The following is a 22,465-nucleotide window of genomic DNA, read 5'->3' as shown; positions in this document are numbered from 1 at the left end:
CACAGTTATGGCCAGTCCAGGAATAGGGTAGCTGCGCTCTTGAGTCCCAAACTGTCCCAGGAACCTGTTTTGGTTGTGTACTGGATTGGCCAAAATGCAAGAAGGATTCCAAACACATGAGCAGGAACCTCACCAGGACAGATCTCCTTCTCAGCTCTTAGCTTTCACCACACTTCTGCATAATGTTTCCACTCACTGCTGAGAATGGAAGAAGTCATGGATGATCATAAATTCTGCTGCAATGGGGAACTCCAGAAAAGCCAGTAGAACCATACCAGAATTAAATCAACACCACCCACCCCAGAAAAACACCATTTCAAAGAAGAAAGAAGCAATAAAAACAGACACATAAGAAAAAAGTTCATTTAATGTATTGATTCCTGGAGTTGTTTTGGTGGAAAAAAAACAACACTTCAAGACAGAGCAAGACCTTGGTAGCATCCCTCTGTACCTGCAGTTCTTAATCCTCTTGGAAATCATTGCAGCCTGTCACCTCTTCAGTCACTGTCTGAGCTTGAGCTTGGGTCCTCCAAGCTGACTGGTGGCTGTCAGATGAAAAGGCAAGAGAAGCCAGAGTGAACAAGGTCATCTCAGCTGGCAAGGACCAGTGCCTCACAAACACCTGCTCACCAGTGAAATAAACCAAGTCATTGCATAGGCAGACACATGTCAAGATCTGCAAAGAGATAGTAAAATGGCCACAAATTAGTTCATCCTAAATATCTGTGTACACACCACAAAGCTTCCATTCATCCTGGCAGAAAAGCTGTAGGCCTGTTTCTCATTCTGAAGGAACCATCCATCCTGCTCTCACACGAGTCAGTTTACCTCATCAGGGCACAACCTGGGTAGGAAGCGGCATGGATGTGCTCTACCTGCTCAAACTTTCCAGAAGCAGCTTGACAGACTCACTTCCCGGGAACATCTATTAGGTACCTGCTTACCGAGCCACAGGGTCAGAAAAACCACAATATAAAGTGGCAGATAGAACTTGTCAGGGCTTATCAACTTGGGAAAGGTTTCACTGTTTCTCTTGGGCATAAATACTCTGCACTTCTTAGAGGCTAGTTTTAATGGTATAAGCAGCAGCAAGGAGAAGGGGAGACAAGACATTTGCTGCCATTATTGTCTCAATAAAATTCTCTAAATAGCTGACACTTTCACAGCTGGGCTGTGGGGTTTTTTACCTTGACTGAAATCAAAGAGAAAAGCTGTATTTAGAGAGAACCTACACAAAAGGACTAGGAGGAACATGCATGTCTGGTTACGGGTGCAATCTCACAAACACCATCTTTGCATGAGTGGGCTGGCTCATTATTGCCTGATGGCAGTTTAGTCTACATTTGATTCTCCCTAGATCAGTTTCCATAACATCAAGCCACAGCTGGCACTAAGTGGCACCTTTGCTGTTCAGAAAAGAGAAGCAGTGAATAGAGATGCGAAGAGGCAGAACAGGTTCCAGCAGAGGGGAACCCCCAGTCCTATTTTGTCCCCATCAGGGGTCCCCTGGATTTAATTGGACTCTGCATTTTAGACAATACTTGATTAAAAAAATAATTTATTAAAAAAAAAAAAAGCAGAGACTGGTTTCTACTACTACCTGTACTGACATCATATCCAAGCTTAACTTTTAAAGTGTTAGAGAGAAACAGTACTGATTTATCCACAAATGATACATTTCCTTTGTGAAGTGTAAAGAAGGCAGCTAATTAGAAAGCCAAGAAATTAAAAGTACTATGGAAGTATTATGTGCTTTTTTTTTTTTTTTTAAATATTACCAGAACAACAGGAAGCTACATAACCAGGAAAGGATACCTGATTCAAACATAACCTTCAGTTTTAGTCTTTTTAAGAAGTTATTCCTATTATATGAAGCCTAAAAAGAGTTTTGAATATAAGAATTTAAAGGAGACTTCTCACTCTCTATTACTGCCAACCAAGACAAGTCACAGCTATAGCACAAAAAAATGAAAAGTATTTTAGGAAAAAATTAGCTTGATGTTCAGAAATGCAAAGTAGGAGGCTGGGGCTCCACCACATACTGGCCTCTTGCCTCAAACATGGTCTCTGCGTATTATCAGTAAAGATCTCTTTCCCAGCTCTCAAACTACATCCTGTATCACTTATTGCTAATGAATCCCTGAGGGATTTAGATATTTAATATTGCAACATGAGAAGATGTCTTAGAAGCAAAAAAAATTAAAGCAAGGGCACCTAGGCTTTAACTGAAGAATTAATCACAACGGGCCAGATTCCCTCTGAGTCACAGCAAGAAAATAGAAGTGAGAAATGGGTCCAAGAGTTTACCAGAAGAAGTTTCCAGGCTAGCAGGAGATTTACCACTAATCAGTTGTTGGATATAGATATAACTAGATTGGTAAGTTACAACTTACAGCTCCTACAATACATGCAGCAACAGAGATTTTACTGGTAGAACTCACCTTTGTTCTGCTGCTGACAAAACACCACAAAGCCAAACTGACAAAAAGTGACTGCTACAGGGTCTTCTGCCAATATTAAAGTATCATATATAAAAAAAAAAAGTTGCCACTTTGCATAGTGTTATTGTCTGGGTAACAAATCCACACGTCAATGGAACAGCTCTAAATAGCATGAGCAGGCAAGACCTCAGAGGGCAATTCAAGATTGACCCTCTGCAGAAAGGCAGTATATATTGCTTTTGTAACACCTGAACTGCCCGCAAGTTCTCTTTGGGCTCCATGACTGGCGCTTGAGAAGATAAAAAGGCATCACTTTTGCACCCCATGTGAAGGTGCGGTCCACCTGCCTGGAGTAGCACTGACATGACACAATAGCTGACATATTAAGGACAACTACAGTTTTTGCATTCAGAGACACAGATTTATAGTCAGAATACAGATGCCATCATTATCTGCTTTTCTTTGACTTCCTGAAGAAGTACAAGTTTAAACAGTATTAGGACGAGGGCCTGTCACACCATGTTTTCTCTGAAGTTATCGTTCTGAAGTACATGTTGCAATGTCAAGACAGAAATAAGTTTAGCAGCACTTTACCCAGTCAATAGAACAGGGCACCATAGAAGAAGGTTAACAACAGAAAAAACAAACAAACAAACAAACAAAAAAACCAACCCAACAGACAGCCCAACTAACAGATGAGACAGAAAACTGATCCAGAACAGAGTAGGGGAAATGTTGTAGTAGGAGTCCACAAAGCTTTGGGAATGGTAAGTTGTCCTTGTGTTCCCATTCCCACAGGACAATGTGGAACAGTTTACATGCAAGGCAAGGGGCATCTTCATGTGTCACAGTTATTAACTTGAGGTCCTTAAATCTGCAAGGTGCATCAGGCTATCTTTTAGTCACAAGGATAGTCACTGATAATTATAGAACATGAGCAGGTAGTGCCTGTTTCTCTTAAGCCCCACAGCAGCCTTGATCTCAGATCAGTTTCCATCAGTCAAATCAGTGTCAGATGACATACTAGATTTATACCATCTGTAGCAGAGTTCCCCATCTGCCTTGCTGGCTCTAAGAGCATATGACAAACTCTGGAGTTGGGATCTAATTTAACAGGAGCACACAAGAGCAGGAAAAAGTAGAACTTCAACAAAGCATCTAGTGGAGCAGAGCTTCCTCTCCTGCCTGTGGATGCTAGCAAATAACAATGACCACATTTCAGCTAATAACTACCAGGTGCCCCAGGCCACCAGAATCACACTACCCAGAACAAAGATACCAGGTGTTTCCACAGTATCAGGCAGCTGCTCCACCTACTGGATTAAGCCTATAGCTAAAGCAGCTTAGCTGTACTCATGCATCGTGAACAGCCTTTGGTCTCAGTCAGTCATAACTATGAATAACTTTAATAGGCCTCGGGGAGGTCATGAATACTATGGAGGTCTTAGTGTGGTGAGTGAGTTGAGTCATTAGAATGGGAAACAAGGAGGAAAAAATGGTAAGGCCACAGGCAGTCTGGCTGGTCTCCAATTACACTGTCCAGTCAGGCGCTTGAAAGTTAATTTGTGAAGTAATATGACCAAAGTCAAACCATAAATGAAGTTCCTCAAAATACATAAACAAATTAGCATTGATGCTGCTGTTTCTAGGTTTCTAGGGTACACAGGATGTCAAGTGACTGATGATGCATACAGAGAGCCTTGCAACAAAGGATCAGTATTCACAGAAACAGAGTGCATCATGGAGCTTTGCTTTTGACACAGCTGAATGCCAATGTGTTCGGTCTTCCACACTGATAGACACAGCAAGGAGAGACAAAAAATTCTGTATCATTCAACACCTTGTGAGGTCCTTTTTATCAAGGTGAAATAGAAGGATTTTTTTTTTTAGTATATACTTACTTTGCACAGCTTTAAGCAGCTGCACAGAGAAACAATATAAAAAGCTTTCACCTTAACTGCCATTGAAAATAATAATAAAAAAATAATTAAAAAAAAAAGAATCAGGAAAAGACAGAGATACCTTACTTCAAAATGACCACTCTACTTGCGTACTGGGTAGGATAATTAAGATGATATACACTGAGGAGTTTTGCTTTAATTTCTTTCTTTTCCTTTCAGGGCAGATAACATTTCTTCCTATAAAACCTTAAAAAACCCTGAAGTGTGATAGGAATGGAAGTTGGGACAAAGCAGACTAGTAATGAGAAAATTATGTCAGGGTAAAGTGCATCTGATACAGAGTCATAACTTCTTCATCAGTTGAGACAATCTCCTCTATAAAAAAACCCACTATGTACACCACAGTTACTGGTGTGTACAAAAGTTATGAGTCAACATCACACAAAAAGATTTCTTGTTGAGGAGGATCTTGTTTTGTGAAACAAGGACTAAAACTCATGTTTTATTCCCAACTGCAATGGATAAACTTTGTGTGACATTGAGTTTACTGTCATTTCCCCATCTGTGTGATGGTTATTATATTTCAAATACAATGCTTGTACCACAGCGAGATCAGTTGCATTCTGAGATAGAAGTTTCTGCATAAGCATAAAATATTGCTATTCTTAAAATTATTTACAGAACCTGAAAAGCAGATTATCACCTTTATCCACCAATATACATTTCTTATCACAAGAGATGTCACTGGGAGGAATTGTCACAGTAGGAAAGAAAAAACAAAAGTGTGACCTATCCTAAAAATCGCTATGATGGGAACTATCTTTTGGATCTTGGATATCAGTGCCACCGTTCCTTCCCATCTGCTGTTTCCCCTGTGTGTTGGGATCTGCTAAGTACAATCAGCTCCTGTCCTCATTTATGCTCCCTGGGTTAGAAGCTGGGACAAAGGACTAAAGGCAGATGTAGGTCTTTCCTTCCAGATTTCTGCTTTGGCAATTTGGAAACACAACTGCTCATGAGCCACAAGGGGCTTGTGCTGGCTGTCTGCATCTGCATCCTCATTCCTATCCCCTGAATCATGGTGGGATCAATAAGATTAGCCAAGAGGACTCCATGAGATGACTCACGAAGTACACATACCTGTGTAGGAAACAATTATTTTGCAAATATAATAGGCCCAGGCAGGATCTCTCAGCAAAGTGTATTTTAATAATGATTTTGCAAGACCAGGAGTTCTACCTAAAGGTAGGCACACCTAATAGGGCAAAAAGCCCCTGCATATATCACCGCCAAAATCCTGGCTGCAATTTCTCTCCTCTGTTCCCCATTGGTTGGGTACTTCAGGATTTACAGACTACCCTGGTGCATACAATACACTTTCCCTTATCAGTCTCTTTAAGATATGGATGCCTGGTACTCTGGCTGTACTTCCCCTAAATTAACTTGTAAATGCAGGTATCAGTGTGTATGCAGGTATCAGTATATATTCCAGGAAAAGACTGTGTTTTACATTAAGGATTCATAGTCTGGTATCTCTTGGTCATTCCCCCATGCTGGGGTCAGGTGCCAGGTCCTCAGTTATGTAAAAACAACAGTTCTTCATTAAATGTTCCTTACACCTGCAGGGGTGCAAAGCCATGCACCTCACCCTGTTTTCCTCATCGCTTTTAATCTTGTCCTTCTGCACCATTTTTCACTCAGTTTTAGTATTTTCTTATTGTGTCTGGTTCAAGCAGACTGCAAATGTAAGCACTCCACGTGTGGTTGTGGATCTCTGAGCTATGATAATAGACAACTGTAAGAATCTGACTGTAGCACAACCTTTTCTCTGCAAGCTAAAACTCTCCTAAACCAGCCTAGCTAAGTACAGTTTGGAGCACTAAGCCACAAACCCAAGTCAAACCAAAATACTCAATATTGAATGTTAAATGTCCTAGCAGATTTTACTCCTACTGCCTCATAATGATTGGCAGAAACGTCTATCAGAAGATATTTGAGAGATAGCTATGTCAAAACATAGAGGTGACACATGCACAAAGCCTTTCTTGATATAAATAGGATGTCATTACATTTCTTTTTTACATGCAATGATAAATACCACTTAAGATTATTAACTTTGCTGTACCACCAGTCATATAGGAGAAAAATCGAGGGCATTTCCACTTAAAATACAAGATGTTGCTGGTGTTTTGTAGCCAGGGATTGCTTTGTATTTCTCATGGATTTCATAATTAAAGTAAGAAGATAAAGGACTATCCTTTGAGGCTTGCAAGCTCTTAATGAGCTTGCTTCTGTGATGAGAATTAGCGTAGCCTGATGCCTTTCTTGAACAAACAGTCTCTGTCTGTGCAATGTGTACACAGCTCAGTGAATTTGCTGAGGGTGAACTGAGAGTACATCATACTGCTTCCCACCTTCTACACTAACTCCTCAAAAACTAATGCCCACCCTGTCTTCTGTTAAGTTAGGAAAAAGGTCCAGGCCAACAGACTAGGGTGATAAGTAAGGTATTTTTCACTTACTGCACTGAAGTTAATACTGCTCATGCAGATGGTTTAACTGAAAAACAAAACACACACACACACATCCCACAAATAAACAACACAAGCACCAAAAGAAAAACAAAAGATCAAAATTCCTCAAACCCCTACAACACAGGCAGAATGAAGATGAACTACCCAGGTTCTCACTTATTCATTCCCTGACCCAAGAGAAATTAATCTTTCTGCCCAATCCATCACTGATCTCTCTGCTAAAGGGGCTATCAAAAGTGCCAGATAGTGCTGATCACTGCATGATAGAGGTGTCTCATGATCTAAAGAGTTTATGGGATTTTGTGCTGGCTGAGGAAACAGCAAGCTCAGATTCAGGCACACAGGCAGTGTTGTGAAGTGCAAGCCTGAGGTGCAGGACTCAGGCCCATGGAGCCATACTTTGGGTCTTCCCATGTTGTGCTGAGTGCAGACAGACCACATCTGGGACTGGTACACAGGCCAGGCTTAGCAGAGCCCACCCTAAGTGCTTGCATCTGGTTGAGGAGGTTGGTTTCTCTTTGCAAACAGATGGTTTTGTGCCCATTAAACCACACCTTGTTTATAATTGCATGAGTTAGTGAACAGGTGTTCTCTTTACCATCAATATTCAAGATGATGTTTTGAACCCCATGCATCTGGATGCCTAAGGAATGCTATCTGAGCTACCATCTCCATAGATGCTACAAACTGTGATCTATGCTCTCACTGCCACCTGCTTAAAACATTTGCTTACCTTTTCCGCCCATACAGAGCAGGATCATTGAGGTTATATTTCTCTTCCTTAACACTGAGTGGAAGCTTTCTTTGAAAGACTTATCTTTCAGAGATAACAATACCATAATGTGTGTGACAACAATGTACACTATCTCAGCCATGGGGCAGGGAAGTAGTATAATGCACATCCTGGCTTCTCTTTCTTAGGCTAAGATTTTAAAGTTATTGATACTGAATCCATGTCCAGTTCAAGTATGATCCAGATTAAACATGGTCACACAAACACATTTGTGTCAGAATGAACTGGTGCACACAATAAAGAATTTATATGATTTACAGCACAGTATCCAGAAGGATCTGTCCAGGTGGTACAGATAAGCAGTAATTGATCTACTGGAGCCTGCTGAAAAATAGGTGATACACTGATAAGTTTTCAGGAAACCTGAAGGCACAGAATATAACTACACTGCACCAGCGGTTTGTCTCACATGGTTGTAAGCATTTTAATTAGTTTTAGGAAGCTCTTTGTATCTTCCCAATTATAGCAAAATAAATTATGCTCTGCTGATTCATGTAGCTCTACTGGCAAAGCAGATCTGGGGGTTAAGTTTCAACCAGTTAAAGTTAATAAAATGTTTCTCCCCAGGCGCTGCCTTGCACCCTTTACTTGATTCACTGTGAAGCCTCCCAGCCCTGAGGACTGGTTTACACCAAGTGGTACTCACTATTTTTACTTCAAACAGTTAGTAAACTGATTCAGTTAATCCTTCAGAAACTCTGTTGAGAGAAGAGTTGAGTTCATTTATAACAGTTATGGCTTAGAGCAATTTACCTTTCAGTTGGTAAGTTAATTGTGATATTAATTTAAAACTTAATTTCAAGTTAATAAACTACCAAGTTGAGACATAATTGCTATCAGTCAAAATACTGTGTTTCCAAGTGATGTTTTCCGTAACTGATTACAGTTAAGTCAGTTCAACTATTTGTACAGATCAGCCCAAAATCCCATGCCCCAATTACATGGTCTTTAGCTTCAAACATTGAGCAATGCACAAGTGAATGACCCATCTGTCTCTCTGGTAAACAAAAGGGTAAGGCAGGCAGTACTCGACCCTTGTTTTAAAACAACAGCTCAATACACAGAAAATGTGTTGAGGAATCAGACAAATGACAGCAATGAAGAATTTGACCCACAGATTTTTCTTTCAGTCCATCAGCCCACAGCTCCTTAAAGACCTCCAGCTTTAAGCACAGCACATTTATCAAGTGCTGGGTTTCAAGTAAATATTTTTTAGCTGTGCTTGTCCCAGCCACTAATTATGGCCTTGTCTATGTGGTGTAACTACACCCTAAGAACAGAATTATTAGCTACTCTTGTGATACTCAAGGGAACAGGCTCATGTTTCCAAAAACTTGGAGCTGACATTGCTGGAAACTTGTTGAAATAAAGCAAGCAGTTCAGTTAAAAGCAGGTGCTCCTAGTATGGTCATCACCCCAAACTAGTTTTACCCTGGACCAGCACCGTCATGCTATTAACTATAAAACCTAATTAAATAAATCAATAGCATTAAGTTAATAAAATTAAATAACATTAATGAAATAATATTTGTTCTCATTTTGAGGATGGGAAAGGAGCAACAGGAAAGATGGTCCCTATGCTCAATAGCACTGCCAGCACTAAAATTAGAAGCATCAAACTAACTTTGCTTACTTTGCCAGATTTGTTTGATCAGATCACTGCCTGCTGCAGACTCAGGAAGAAGCAACCTGGGACACACTGAGAACCAGTCTGGGGAGCAGGGTGCCCCAGGTCAGGCTGGGGCAGGTGGGACAGGAGAGCTGGTGCTGTAGGAGTGCAGAGCAGCTGCCAAGCAGGGCCCCACACTGGCACACCTCAGGCCTCCACCATCACACAGCTACTCACCAGGGCAGCAGCAGGAAGACAAACAGCTTTGGGAGCTGCTTTCCTTTATAGCCTTCTTCTTTAGTAGCAAAGGGAGAAAGCAAGGACGAGAGGATTACAACAGGCTGAGCCAGGGCACATGAGTATCATGGGGTATTGTGCTGCACCATGCAGTGGACAGTCTGCCATCTCAGGAGGGACTGATGCCCACCAGAAAACAAAGTACCTTCAGAAGAGTTGAATGGGTCCAGTCACACCTTTTCTACCGCACTTAAATTGAACCTGCCCTAGGCCAGCACTGGTGTACAGGGTGAAAGCTGCTCTCCTCCTGCCTTCCTCTGCACCTGCTCTGCTTCTCCCCACGCTAAATATTTTTACAACTTTTTCTGTTTGCCGGGCAGCTGATCTGGGTTTGACAGCTTCTTGGAGGGAGTCTGCATGCTACCCTCTTGCACATGCAGCACCTACGTCTAGCACTGCTGTCATATTTCAGCTCAGTGATCGGGTGGTGAGTTCTTTCTCAATTTCATCACCAGTGGAAAGATCTTTTCCATTTCATGAGCACAGCACAGGTTTTTAAAGTCCTGTACTGTTTTGGGAGGGCACCAGGTGTCACAGCTATACACCAAGCTACGTTGCATTTTTCATTTTGTTTGGGCTTGATTACTTTTCAGAGTTGAAGTCAGCTTCAGTTGAATTGACTTTTTTCTGGAGTTGCCTTTGGACAACCTGTGCTGCCCAGGTGAGAACTCAGCTTCGTTGCTGCTCTTTGCCTTTCAGTGTACTAGCACTGTTCGACACAGCAGCTTCACAAGTGGAACTGATGTGAATCTAACTACTCTGCTTGTTTGGGTTTGTTTGTTTGGTTGGGTTTTTTTTACATTTTAGTGTGCCACTTAGTAGCAATAAGTGGTCTATAAAGTTTAAGTCTAAAAAGATTCTCATCATCTACCCACGCAATGCCAGCCTGTTTTGCTGAAGCCTGTGTTACTTCATCATTTGGTTTATGGCAGAACCACAGGGCAGCAAAGAACTGCCAAAGCTAAACCAACTCCTTTTTTAACCACCTGCTCCTGCACTGCACTCAACAACTTCACACAGTGTTGTTTCCCATAATACTGAAGGTCTGATGGATGGTCCCATACCTATCTATACCAGCTATCAAATGCCTTTCAAAAATCAACTGAGACAGAGACAAGAGAGCCTATCATTCTTCACATTCATCTGGTATGTCTTCAGCTGGAACATGTAACATGTACCAGGGTTGAAGCCAACCTCACTTAAGCTTTACAACCGTTTCTTCTTTCATCTGTGACACTTGTCAGAACTTATTAATGCTCAAAGAATCTCCAAGAATGAGCCTCCACACTCTCTCACCCTCTAATTATATCTGTGGCATTCCCTCTTGCATCCAAACCCTCCCATGTTCTTAAGCAAATATGTTGACACCCAGACCAGCCTAATACAGCGTTGCGGAGACATCCTGCACCCGTGCTGATGGCAGCCCGCTCCTCTTCTGCAGTCAAAATCTACTAAGCAGGGAAGAGCCCAAATGTCCAATTCCTTTTCGCATCCCTCTAACGTTAGGACTAGGCTGAGAATGGCTCTTATTGACTCTCCTAATATAGAACAATTACACCAATGACAGGTAAACTACAGCCTTGCTGTTCCTATCATGCCCTCTGCCCACCCCGAAGACAATTTCTGCAAGAGCTGCCTTTGCCAGCCTCACAAAGCTCTGCTTGGTCTTCAGAGACAGAGAACCTTCCTACAAAGCATCCACAGCCCCTTTCTACCCACTATATCCGTGTGAACATCATGCCCTGAATGGGCTGAATGGGTAAGAATGGGAGGGAGAATAAGCAGTCTTTGAGCGAGACGATTGCATGTGAGAGTGCAGTAAAAAGGAAGCAGCTCTGTAGCAAACTTCATGGTGTGACTCACTTTGAGGCAGCACAAGCAGCGGGCTGTTATTCCTCTATACAAACAAGAAGAAATCTCAGTTTTGCCAAAGAATTGCTTGCAAGGACAAAGTTCTCAAGTCCCTAGAGGAAAGCCACCAAGCAGGGCTAGTGAGACTGTGGTTTTCAACTAGAAACATAGATAGCAGTTCCTCCTGAAGCACCAATACAGCATCTGACCAGCTTTAAGCAATTCTTGCTACTGCTTTGCACCCTAATCCACAAGACTGCCATGATTTACAGAGGCTTTTCTCCACCTCTTGCACAGCAAAGCAAGAACCAAGCACCAAATGACTCAGTATCCTGCAGGGCTGCTCAATACCTCTGTTTGTTATGTACAAACAACACAAAGCACCAAGGAAGTAACAGACATCAGAAAACTACTACCTAAGGCACCAAAATAGAAGTGAAGGGTGTGAGATACCACTGAAAGGTTATTTCACAGTGAGGGCAGCAGGGGTGGAGGATGCAGATAGATAACGCTGAGCCAGACAGGGCCCAGGATACCTCCTCTCATAGTGCAATGGTTTGAACTGTGCTTTCAGGGTCTTGCCCACCACAGCACCCCATCAGCAGCACAATGGGACTGCCAAAATGCCACTTCAGGTCCAATGGCAATTTATACAATGTTTGGTTTCTGCCAGGGCCTGATGCAGCTGAGGGAAGGTGATCTTTGTAGGCAATATTACCCACTCCACACATCCATACAGCAGGAGGTGTTTGTTTAGGTATCTGCCTCCTTCAACAACATAGTGAGAAGACATATCTCATGTCCTGATTTTCACACAGGCTGCAACAGGAAAAGAAAAATGAATGGACTTCTGCTGAGGTGGTTTTGGTTTATAAGCCTTTAAAAATCCTGTAAGTGACTGGCAATCCAAAACTAGTACATTTTATGAGTTTTTCAGTTCAAGAGGCCTTGGTTTATTGCACTAATTTAAGGGATTCAAAGAATGTAAACAAAGGGAAATCAACCATCTCTGTTGGTTACAGCCCCAGGAGCTTGCAGTAGGCTTGGTTCTGGATCCATTATCTTCCAGCGAAGAAGTTGCTGCCTTTAACCCAAATGAGAAAACATTATTCCTCACCTAAAGAAAGTCTCAGCTGCCACCCAGTGGAATTAGAACTCTTTGCATTATACCAGTGGCACTTGTCTCTGACTCAACTCACTCCTCACAGACACAAGATTTTAGTGACCAGAAATATGAGTTGGTTTGTCTTCAGTATTGCCTGTCTACAGATCATTTAACCCTTCAGAGAAGTATCACCATCTCAATTTTTCACAAGGGAAACTGAGGCACAAAGGCCAAGTGATCTGCCCAGTCACACTGCAGTCCAGAAAAGGAGTTGAGGATAGACCATGCCTCTTCACAATGGATCTCCTAAACCTGGTTGGCTGCTGAGCTGAAGCAGATGCTATAGTTTCATAGTTTGAAGCAGAGGGGACAGTGCAGAGCAGGGGGGAAGAGAAAGAAACATTGCAGGGGCCAGGGGTGGGATTAAGCCTGTAACTTGTGGACACCTGTCCTGGTGGACAACAGGGTGACCATGAGCCAGCACTGTGTCCTTGTGGCCAGGAAGGCCAATGGCATCCTGGGCTGGATTAGAAGGGGGGTGGTTAGTAGGTCCAGAGAGATTCTCCTTCCCATCTACTCTGCCCTAGTGAGACCGCATCTGGAATATCGTGTCCAGCTCTGGGCCCCTCAGTTCAAGAAGGACAGGGAACTGCTGGAGAAAGTCCAGCATAGGGCAACAAAGATGATTAAGGGAGTGGAGCACCTCCCTCATACGAAAAGACTGAGGAAGCTGGGTCTCTTTAGTTTGGAGGAGACTGAGGGGTGACCTTATTAATGTTTACAAATACATAAAGGGTGAGTGTCACAAGGATGGAGCCAGGCTCTTCTCGGTGACAACCAATGATAGGACAAGGGGTAATGGGTTCAAACTGGAACACAAGAGGTTCCACTTAAATTTGAGAAGAAACTTCTTCTCAGTGAGGGTGACAGAGCACTGGAACAGTCTGCCCAGGGGGGTTGTGGAGTCCCCTACTCTGGAAACATTCAAAACCTGCCTGGACGCCTTCCTGTGTAGTCTCATCTGGGTGCTCCTGCTCCAGCAGGGGGATTGGACTAGATGATCTTTTGAGGTCCCTTCCAATCCCTAACATTCTGTGATTCTGTGACTTTTAATCTGGACAATTAGTTGGCCAGCTTCCTTCTCTTTGTGGACTTTCGTGTTTCCTTACAAGCAAAACAGGCAAGCAGTCTGGTTTAAGAGATGCCTGCAGGGATCTTGCAAGCTGTCACGTTATTTTTCACTCTAGAAGAGCACACGCTGGTTACTGCAAGACCAACACAGAGCTTTCTGTAGAGCTGGCAGTGCAGCTCCCTGCAATAACTGGGCAGATAGAAAGCCACAGGGGTACAACAACTGAAAAGGAAGCACTACAGAGACACGCGTGCAGCCCTAACCAAAATGCAGAGTGAAACTGTCCTTGCATTAGGCTATGACCACCTTGTATGCAATGGGAACGTGACCTACCTATTGAGTCTTATGTGGGTCTTGAAGCTCAACAATCCCTCCTCTGTCCACCCACAATTAACATTAGCTTTAAGCCTCTATGAGCCTTTTCAGGGAAAGAAAGTTAGAATAGCTGGAATATTTCTTCCCTATCCTACGCAAGCACATGGCTCTGAGCAGCAGCTCTGTCACAGCGGGGACAAAGATGGCAAATGCCATGCACTGGGATGGGTGGAAGACCCCTAGAAATCAGTAGTGGCAGGAGGGGCAGGTATTTATTTCTAAAGCCAGTGTGTATACATGTGTGCACTTGTACATATAGATATATATACACATTACTTGGAATATGAAGAACAATGTCATATTTATAAGAAATCCAGATTTTGAAGAAGAACGTAAAGCCTAACCTTCTCTGACCTAAATTGCAACAGCAGATATACACATAAACAAATTATTTTTTCAAAAGAGGAACACTATGCCTCTGCTATGCTCTTGAACAGCACCCAGCAAATTACAATCATCATAAAGAAGTACAGAACATTTCTATAAACCTATATCTTTCTCCTTGAAAAGCTCAGTTTGAAAAAGCATATCTCCAAAGCCTCATCTAGAGATCCAGGCAGCTTAGAACACAAAGCACCGGCCATTGGGATTTTAGGGATTTGGGGGACACTGACCAGCAGCCCACAACACAGGCTGTTCCTGGTTAAGTGGGAGCCTCACCTGTCAACTCACTTTCCAGTTTGCTGTGGCTTTATTCTTTTTAAAAGGAAAGGTGCAGCAGACAATGAGCAGGAGATGAACACACATGTTCAGCTGTTCACCAGGGTCACAAAAGACTCACTGTGGCCAACAATATTTTCACTTTCCTACTGAAAGTTCAGATTGCTGGAAACCTACTTCAAACCAAGAGCCAACGGTGCCACAGAGCAATCCCAGATTGCAGTAGCGTTATCTCTATTTGATGGCATCATCAAGCAATGACAAAAAATATCCCTTGCTAGATTTACTAAGTGGAGACTATTTCAGATAAGGGTTTTCAAGCTTTATACTTTAAAGATAAAAAATGACCTACTTAACTTTTCATCATACTTGTGGAAGAAAAGACACTTTCTGTTGCTGTGTGAGAGAATTTAAAACAGTTTCCATAAAAAAAAAAATCCCCGAATGGTGTTTACAGCAGCAACAAGCCTCTTAATATCTACTTAACCTCATCCACTGTTGCATCAAAATAACAACTGATGCAAACCACTGGCTGACTTCACTGATCAGGGGCCAAATTATGTTGATTAGCAAGAAGAAAAGAATGAGCTGTGATTTGAAACCCAGGCAGCCTCACACAACCAGATCTAAGCACAGACAAGTCCAAGTAGAGAAATTCCATGAAAGCCTCAAGATTTAAGGGGAGAGGAAGGGGCAGGAAACAACTGGGGCAGAGAAATCTGTGTAAACAGAAACCTTATTTACCAAACTACTGTTGTTATTTAATCCGTTGCTCTGGATGCACAGTAAATTAAATCTCGAGAATGTACTCTGCCAGGTAGTCACGTTATGATGGACACCATGTCCAGGCGCGTGGGCTGGTAATTTGCTGTCAGACCTTCAGTATGGAGCCATATGAGACATAGCTGGGCTGATGGGCTTATTCCTTCTCTAAACAGGCTTTGGCAGGTAAGATGCCATCATGCTCCGACTAGACACCCACAGCAGACTGTATGCCCGTGGTGCCCTCTGTTTCTCCCTTGGGAACGTGCATCTTTGGGTATACAATTGCACTTTGATCTGCAATTCCTGCCTGAGCCCATGGAATGACATTTATACACATCAGTGTCTGAAGTTATATGCTCACATGGACATTTTAAAATTTACACGGTAAAATTGATGTTGTCCTTGCATTCCTGCCATATTTGGCCTCCTCATTCTTTGAGGAAAAGAAAGTACACCGGCTGGTCTTGTAAGCTGAAGTGTCAGAACAATGTCCCTAGTTATTCCAAGGAGTCACTTTATAACTGTCCCATAAAATAAACCATATTTACTTGCTTGGCAAGGCACTACGACAGTGAATGCACATGCAGAGACTGACCATGAATGCATGTTAGAAAGGGAGGCAGAGGAGAACTGCGATGTTTCTCAGCGTTCCCCAGCAAACCAGGGCCTTCTTACACTTGTACATTTCCCTGCATGAGAACAGGTTTCACTTGGCTCAAGAAACACAGGGTATCAAGCCTCTTCAACAGGAAGGAATCCTTCTCGTTTAGCTTGGAAAGAGTTGCGGTAGTTATTTTTACAACTACTTAGGCACAAACAAGAACCAAGGGATCAAGAGACCTCAAGCTAACTTTCTCTGTACCCCAGTCTGCTGGCCAGGGCACTTGGCTATGTTAAAGAAAGTCACTTGGAGAGCTTTCCTGTTGGACCCTGTGGTCTGGTCTGCTCCATGCAGCAACAGGCACATGCTACATGGGGCTCAGGGACCCTCCCCACCCTTAAATGTATCTTCTCATTCATATCTGGATCCTGATGAGCTTTTTACCCTGGTGTTTGTTGAGGGTCCTCCAAATACAGCCAATCCAAGCCAAGAAAGTTCAAGGTTAGCAATCTAAAAAGGAAAGGAGGGTTTCCAAAATTATTTCCTGTAATAAATAATTCAAATAAACCTACCTGAAGTCTCATGCACCTATAATTCCTCAGACTGCTGTTAACCAGAAAGTTAAGGATGTAATACCGATGTAGACCTGATTTCTGTTCCACATTAACCATGTATTACTGAAAATATAGGCACAAGTCGAGCTCATTTTAGGAGCTTTTTCTCTACAAACATACTTTAAAAAAATAAAGACTCATGGAATAATTTTGGTTGGAAAAGAACTTTAAGATCGTTGAGTCCAACCATTAACCTAACACTGCCAAGTCCACCTCTAAATCATGTCCCTAAGAACCTCACCTACACATAATTGTCAACTTTTCATCATACACAGACTCTAAACATACAATATTTTTTTAGAAGCCATAAGAATTAGATAGAAGCTTTTCATTTTCAACTCTTCCTCCTCATGATCTAGAAACATGCCAGGAAAGGCAAAAGACTGTTCAAGTACATTAGTGTATGGTTCAGCTCGGTCTCTAACACTAGCTATGTGCATTGATCTTTGAATGAGAATTATAGACAATATTGGTAAATGTTTAAGAAATCTCTTTTAAGGCAACAAATCAGTTAAACATAATACACACAGAGTAAGTATATCTTAGTTTCATCAAACAAGAAGGTACTGCAAATATTTTCTCCATGAAAATCATCCCACTCAGAACACTCACTCTTCCCCACTGATTAGATATGGATCACAGATGTCTAACTTTGGTGCTCCTCACTGTGTTCTTGTTAGACATCCAAAATAGACAACTGAATACATCCAGTGAGAATCCAGCTCCCTCACAGTCAGAGAGGCTACCTGTGGATTGGAAAGCACGTTCCCACTTTGCCTATGTCCAAAAGACCCAACTGGGCTGCGTCAGAGGCTGCAGCAGCAGCAGGAGACCTCATGGAGTCTTACTGCTGGACATAGTCGCTGCAGCTGTGGACATTATAGATAAGGAATTTAATTTTGAGTGGAGCTTTGGTCCAGACATTGTTTTTGAACAAAGTCTGTGACAATTTAACCATTACTCATTCTATTGTTAACCTGTCAGTCAGGAGGGAACAGGAAACGAGAGAAGCTAAAGTGAAAGAGACTGCTGTGAAGGGATCTAAAAAACGTAGATACGTAGGTATCAGGAAATGACAGTTTCAGTATTTATTTGTAATATTTTGTTCAGCACAAATGGGTCATTCTGAAGATAAATGAAAATGTCAGAGTTATTCTTTGGAACCTTTTATTCAAGATGACATATCAGTATTTTGCAGCTATGATGATGTCCTGACCATGAGAAAGGATTGCCTTGTATTAGCTTCAGTACAATATGATGGTTCCTGCCTCAAAGATGCTTAATGAGTCATTCAGTTATTGAACAGACAAGCTACAAAACACACCATGAGAGAGAATTATTTTGTTTTGTTGTTGAAAATCAGTATAATAAAGAAGAAATATCTAGTCAACATTAGCAGCAAATGCCGACACTTTTGCCTGCAGGAAGTAAAGTTTCTGGCAAGATTAAGAATGAAAACGATTCTAAAGAGGAGATGGGTCCATTGATTACAGGAGTGTGGCTTATTTCCTAAGACTAGTGGTACTTCTTTGCACTTTGTAGGATGAGATTCTTTCTCGTGGTAGCCCTATGTCTTCTATATGAAGCACTTGTCCACTGGATGCAAAAATGAATATGAGATCATCGTTCTTATGCCTGCCTTCCCCATTTTCAGGCCAATTGCAGCTTTGGGGACAAGTAAATAACAGAGTTTCCAATTCCAGCATACAGCAATTGCAGTTGTTACCAACTTCTCTAGCTGGAGAGGTAGAAACAAGATTCCCAGGCTGCCTCTTTTTGCTCATCTTTCTATCATCCTATCTTGCTTATTGGAAGTTGTAAACCTATTTTAATCACTCAGTTTGACATTGTTCTCCGTTGTTATTCAAATAATTTTTAGCACTGAAGCTCTAGTCCTGATCAGTTTAAAATGACAGTTCCTGCAAGCATTTCCTGCCACCCAAAAATCAGCTGTTCTAGGGGCATGTGAGGCTTTGGAGTGAACAGCAATCAGCATACAAGCATGATCTACTGCAAAGCCTCTGACTAGCAAACTAACTCTTTCTGGTAGATCTTGGACAAAAAGATGTCACATGTATTAAACTGAAGCAGCTAGAATTAAAAGGATGATTTAATTGGTTACTTCAAGCCACAAGATGATTGCTTTTCCTCTTACAGCTGCCATTACATTCACAGCCCCCTAAAACTATCACAAAGACTGATCCCTTTCATACTAACAACATTACCAGTCTAAATTAATGAAGAGCCATCAGCCAGCAGAGAACTATAGAAACAGGCTTGTTTCTTGATGAAAGATGACAATTTTTCTCTAACTTTCGCAATTAAATCCGAATCTATTGGGAATTGTGACAGACAAAAAATAACAGAAAACCAGCTAGAACTACTGCAGTGATTCAACTGAAGTTTCTAAACAGAAACTCTAAAGCACAGGACATAGAGAAGATCATTTTATTCCTGTGGTACTGAATATGATTCACCTCCTCATTGCCTCGTTTACAGCTGTCTTCCCACCATTGCCTTGAGTACCTGCGCAGTTACGTGGTGAGGCATCATCAGCAACAGCAGCCAGGAGTGCAACACAATAGTCAACAAAATTGCTTCTCTGAAAGCCAACACACTTACAGAAGCCCAAAACTCATGTAAACAAGTAACATTGAATCAGCTCTTGCATTTTGATTTTTGGACAGCTGTATAGAAATATACGCACTGAAGTATCACCTATTGCCTTCATCGAGGGTCATAGGAAGGACAGAGAATCTACAGACAATAGCTGGTTCAAGACTCAAGGTCTTGTAGATTGCTCTTGGGGGCAAGCCATACTACAGATTTCTTTAGTCTGTTGGCAGGCCTTTGTGGCTCTGAACTCAGCTAGAAGAGCTTTGTCTGGGTAAACACAGTATGCCTTAGTGCATACTGCTGCTACTTCATTTGAGAGCACAAACTCTGTTGTTAGAAGCAATATCTTTAAGAAATTCCATCAAACCCATGGCTCAATATTCCTGATACTTAGAATAGCACGTCAGATGTATTGATTGAGACTTATGTTCTCTTCCACAGGGATAAATGCAAAGTGAAAAGCAGCCAAGAAACAGAATGGTTGGGACAGAGGGAGTGAAACTTCAGTGCTGGGCCAGAGTCTAGATGTAGATTCTCAAATCCTTCCTTTAAAGTGTAAAGCTTCAACATATAGAAATAACAGTGAATATTCAAATATATACGTATATAGATATACACATCTATATACGTATGACTGCATTCATATATTTAGCTGAAATATTTACATTTGACTCTATGAAGAGTTTAATTCCTCCAATCACACTAGAAAAGGGCAGTCCTAAATGCAAATTTTCCCTAGTGACAGCCATACACTGATAAGAATGACATGGTGGTCTCTTTACAGATTGCCATATTGTAATAATTATGGTGTAATCTCAAAGAAGGACAAGAAGTAATCACAATAGTGAGTATATCACCTAGCATGTTTGAAACTATATTCCTTAAACAGCTGAGATAATAATGTATTAGCTAGGCATTAATTCAATACCATAAGAATCCTTTCATATGACAAGGAAAACAATGACAGCTATAACAAAAATGAGAAAATAGAGCTCAATAAGTCAGGCCAGCAGTTAATGTCCTGCCTGGGCTCAGCTTGTAATCATTCGGCTGCAAGTATGGCAGACACAGAAAACAAATACAGCTGCAGTGAACAGTACAAGTCTATCGCCATGCATGAGCTACCCTCTTGTTGAAGGGTACCAGAAAAGCAGGTGCACTGGGGGCAGGTTGGGTCTGAGGGCTGCGGGAGAGACCCCAGGTGCACATATGGCTTGTAACATGCTCCTTTTGCATTCAGTGGAGATACCTCTCTGACTCTAACACAGATACTTGCACTGCTGAGTAACAGCACTGCTACTCCACAGGAACAATGCCTTTAAAAAAATGAATCTTTTTTTAGTCCCATTCAGTTTTGGCACCACATAAGTGTGCATTTGAAATAATTAAGAGCTAAGCAGAGAAGCAAAGGACAGAGCTATCAGAAACCACTAAGGTCATCAAAACCAGCCCCTGCAATCACAGGCTCTCAGGACACAGATACAGAGTTTAAAACATCACCCCCACTTGTTTCCTGTGTGCCACAGTCCACAGACCTTCCTCTCGAGTCCTAGAACCTCACCCCATGTGAAAACATAGTTTTTCTTTTTAAACTGTATTCTCCATCTTTCTCTCCCAGCTAGAAGTATTTGCTATGCCCAAAGTGCATCTAACAACCTTGGAGAAGGTGAACGAAGTCTTTTTGGGAATGGTCCTAAACCAGACAGTTTCCTTTTACACAAAAACTGAAGGGACACAGGAGGATTCAAGTCTTGTACTGCCTTACTAACACAAATGTGGTGGCCCACCACATCTTACTTGCAGGCAGGTCCATTTGTATACTTGACCATGTGCTTCTGCCAGTATGGAGCTTTGGGGCAGGCAAGGCTGGGGGACTGTTATTAGCACTACAGCAGGAAAAGGCAGGAGTCAAGTAAGAGCCCTGGTTATTCTCACAGCGTGGGCACAGAAACAAAGCTGGGGACTGGCCCAGGTTGCCCAGAGAGATGGTAGATGTCTCATCCCTGGACACATTGAGGATACACGTGAGGAAGAAATTTTTTACAATTAGGGTGGTAAAACACTGGCACAGATTGCCTGGAGAGCTGGTAGATGCCCCATCCCTGGACACATTCCAGGCCAGGCTGGACGGGGCTCTGAGCAACCTGATCTAATTAAAGATGTCCCTGCTCATGGCAGGAGGTTGGACCAGATGACCTTTGAATGTCCCTTCCAACCCAAACTACTCTATGGTTCTATGCCAAGCTGGGATGGGAAATACAGCCACAGAATAAGTGGATATTCACAGCAAGGAAACAATGGCAGCATTTATTCTATATTTATTTAGTTAGCTACTGTCCTGAAAAGCAATGTGTCATATTTTGGAAGTTGTTTCAGAAATCAGGTTTGGAATTTCTCACTCTCACAAGTGACCAAAGAGTGACCATTTATAAAAGCAGCTTTGTACTTTTTCCTCCCAGGCAGTCACAGTAGGCTCAAAGTCCTCCAACCTAAGAAACAGAGGTTGTAATATAGTTATTTAGTAGGTTTTAATAAAAGGCTCTGTCTAGCATGAATGTGGAAGGCATTAATATTTATGGCCAACTGAAAGAGGGCTTCTTGTCAGTTAGTGACATTCATCTACTGAACACCAAAACCTAATCTCTCTAGTCACTACTGCTCATCTTTCTTTTCTTTAAATTTAACTGCCTTTCTTGCTGTGACCTATTTTCTAGAGAACATATACTCAGCTAATGCTGGTAGACCAAATCAGAACTGTAGATATGCATTCTTTGAACAGAGATACATCCTTTGCATTCAAAATAAGACACTTTTTTTTTTTTTTTTTTTACTTACATTTATTTCTAAATGGAAACACCAGATATGATGGGATGCCTAACTTAATCTGAGAATCAGTCATCATTATTACCACAAGTATTTCTATATTACAGCAACAAAAGCTCCTTATTTTCTCAAAACAGGCTGTGATACCTTTACAAGTAACTCAATTGGTATCTCTTGTCCACAATACCCAGTAAAAAGCAGATGAAGACAGCTCTGCTGATCTGATTTTTTAATGTATTCAATCCCTGCTCTACCTCTGTGAGTTTGCTTGTTGCTTCTGAAGCCTGTTAGACTCTCACCAAATATACTGACTTAAATTATAAACCTGAACCCAGTGGGAGGAATCGC

General features: G+C 41.9%; 1 long non-coding RNA gene across 1 annotated transcript in view; it reads right to left on the bottom strand.

Annotated features, from left to right (window-relative positions):
- Window positions 1–411: 411 nt before the first annotated feature.
- LOC110361895 (uncharacterized) overlaps window positions 412–22,465 on the bottom strand; it is a 34,211-nt gene continuing 12,157 nt past the window's right edge. Inside the window, exons 2-3 of the long non-coding RNA XR_010470300.1 lie at window positions 631–676; window positions 412–545 (exon numbers count right to left, since the gene is read on the bottom strand). This is a non-coding gene — a long non-coding RNA (uncharacterized LOC110361895). The remainder of the gene's footprint in view (window positions 546–630; window positions 677–22,465) is intronic.

This window comes from Columba livia, chromosome 2, assembly GCF_036013475.1.
Source record: "Columba livia isolate bColLiv1 breed racing homer chromosome 2, bColLiv1.pat.W.v2, whole genome shotgun sequence".
Classification (NCBI taxonomy): domain Eukaryota; kingdom Metazoa; phylum Chordata; class Aves; order Columbiformes; family Columbidae; genus Columba; species Columba livia.
Note: the sequence above shows the minus strand (reverse complement) of the source record. Positions and strands in the feature narration are given on the sequence as shown.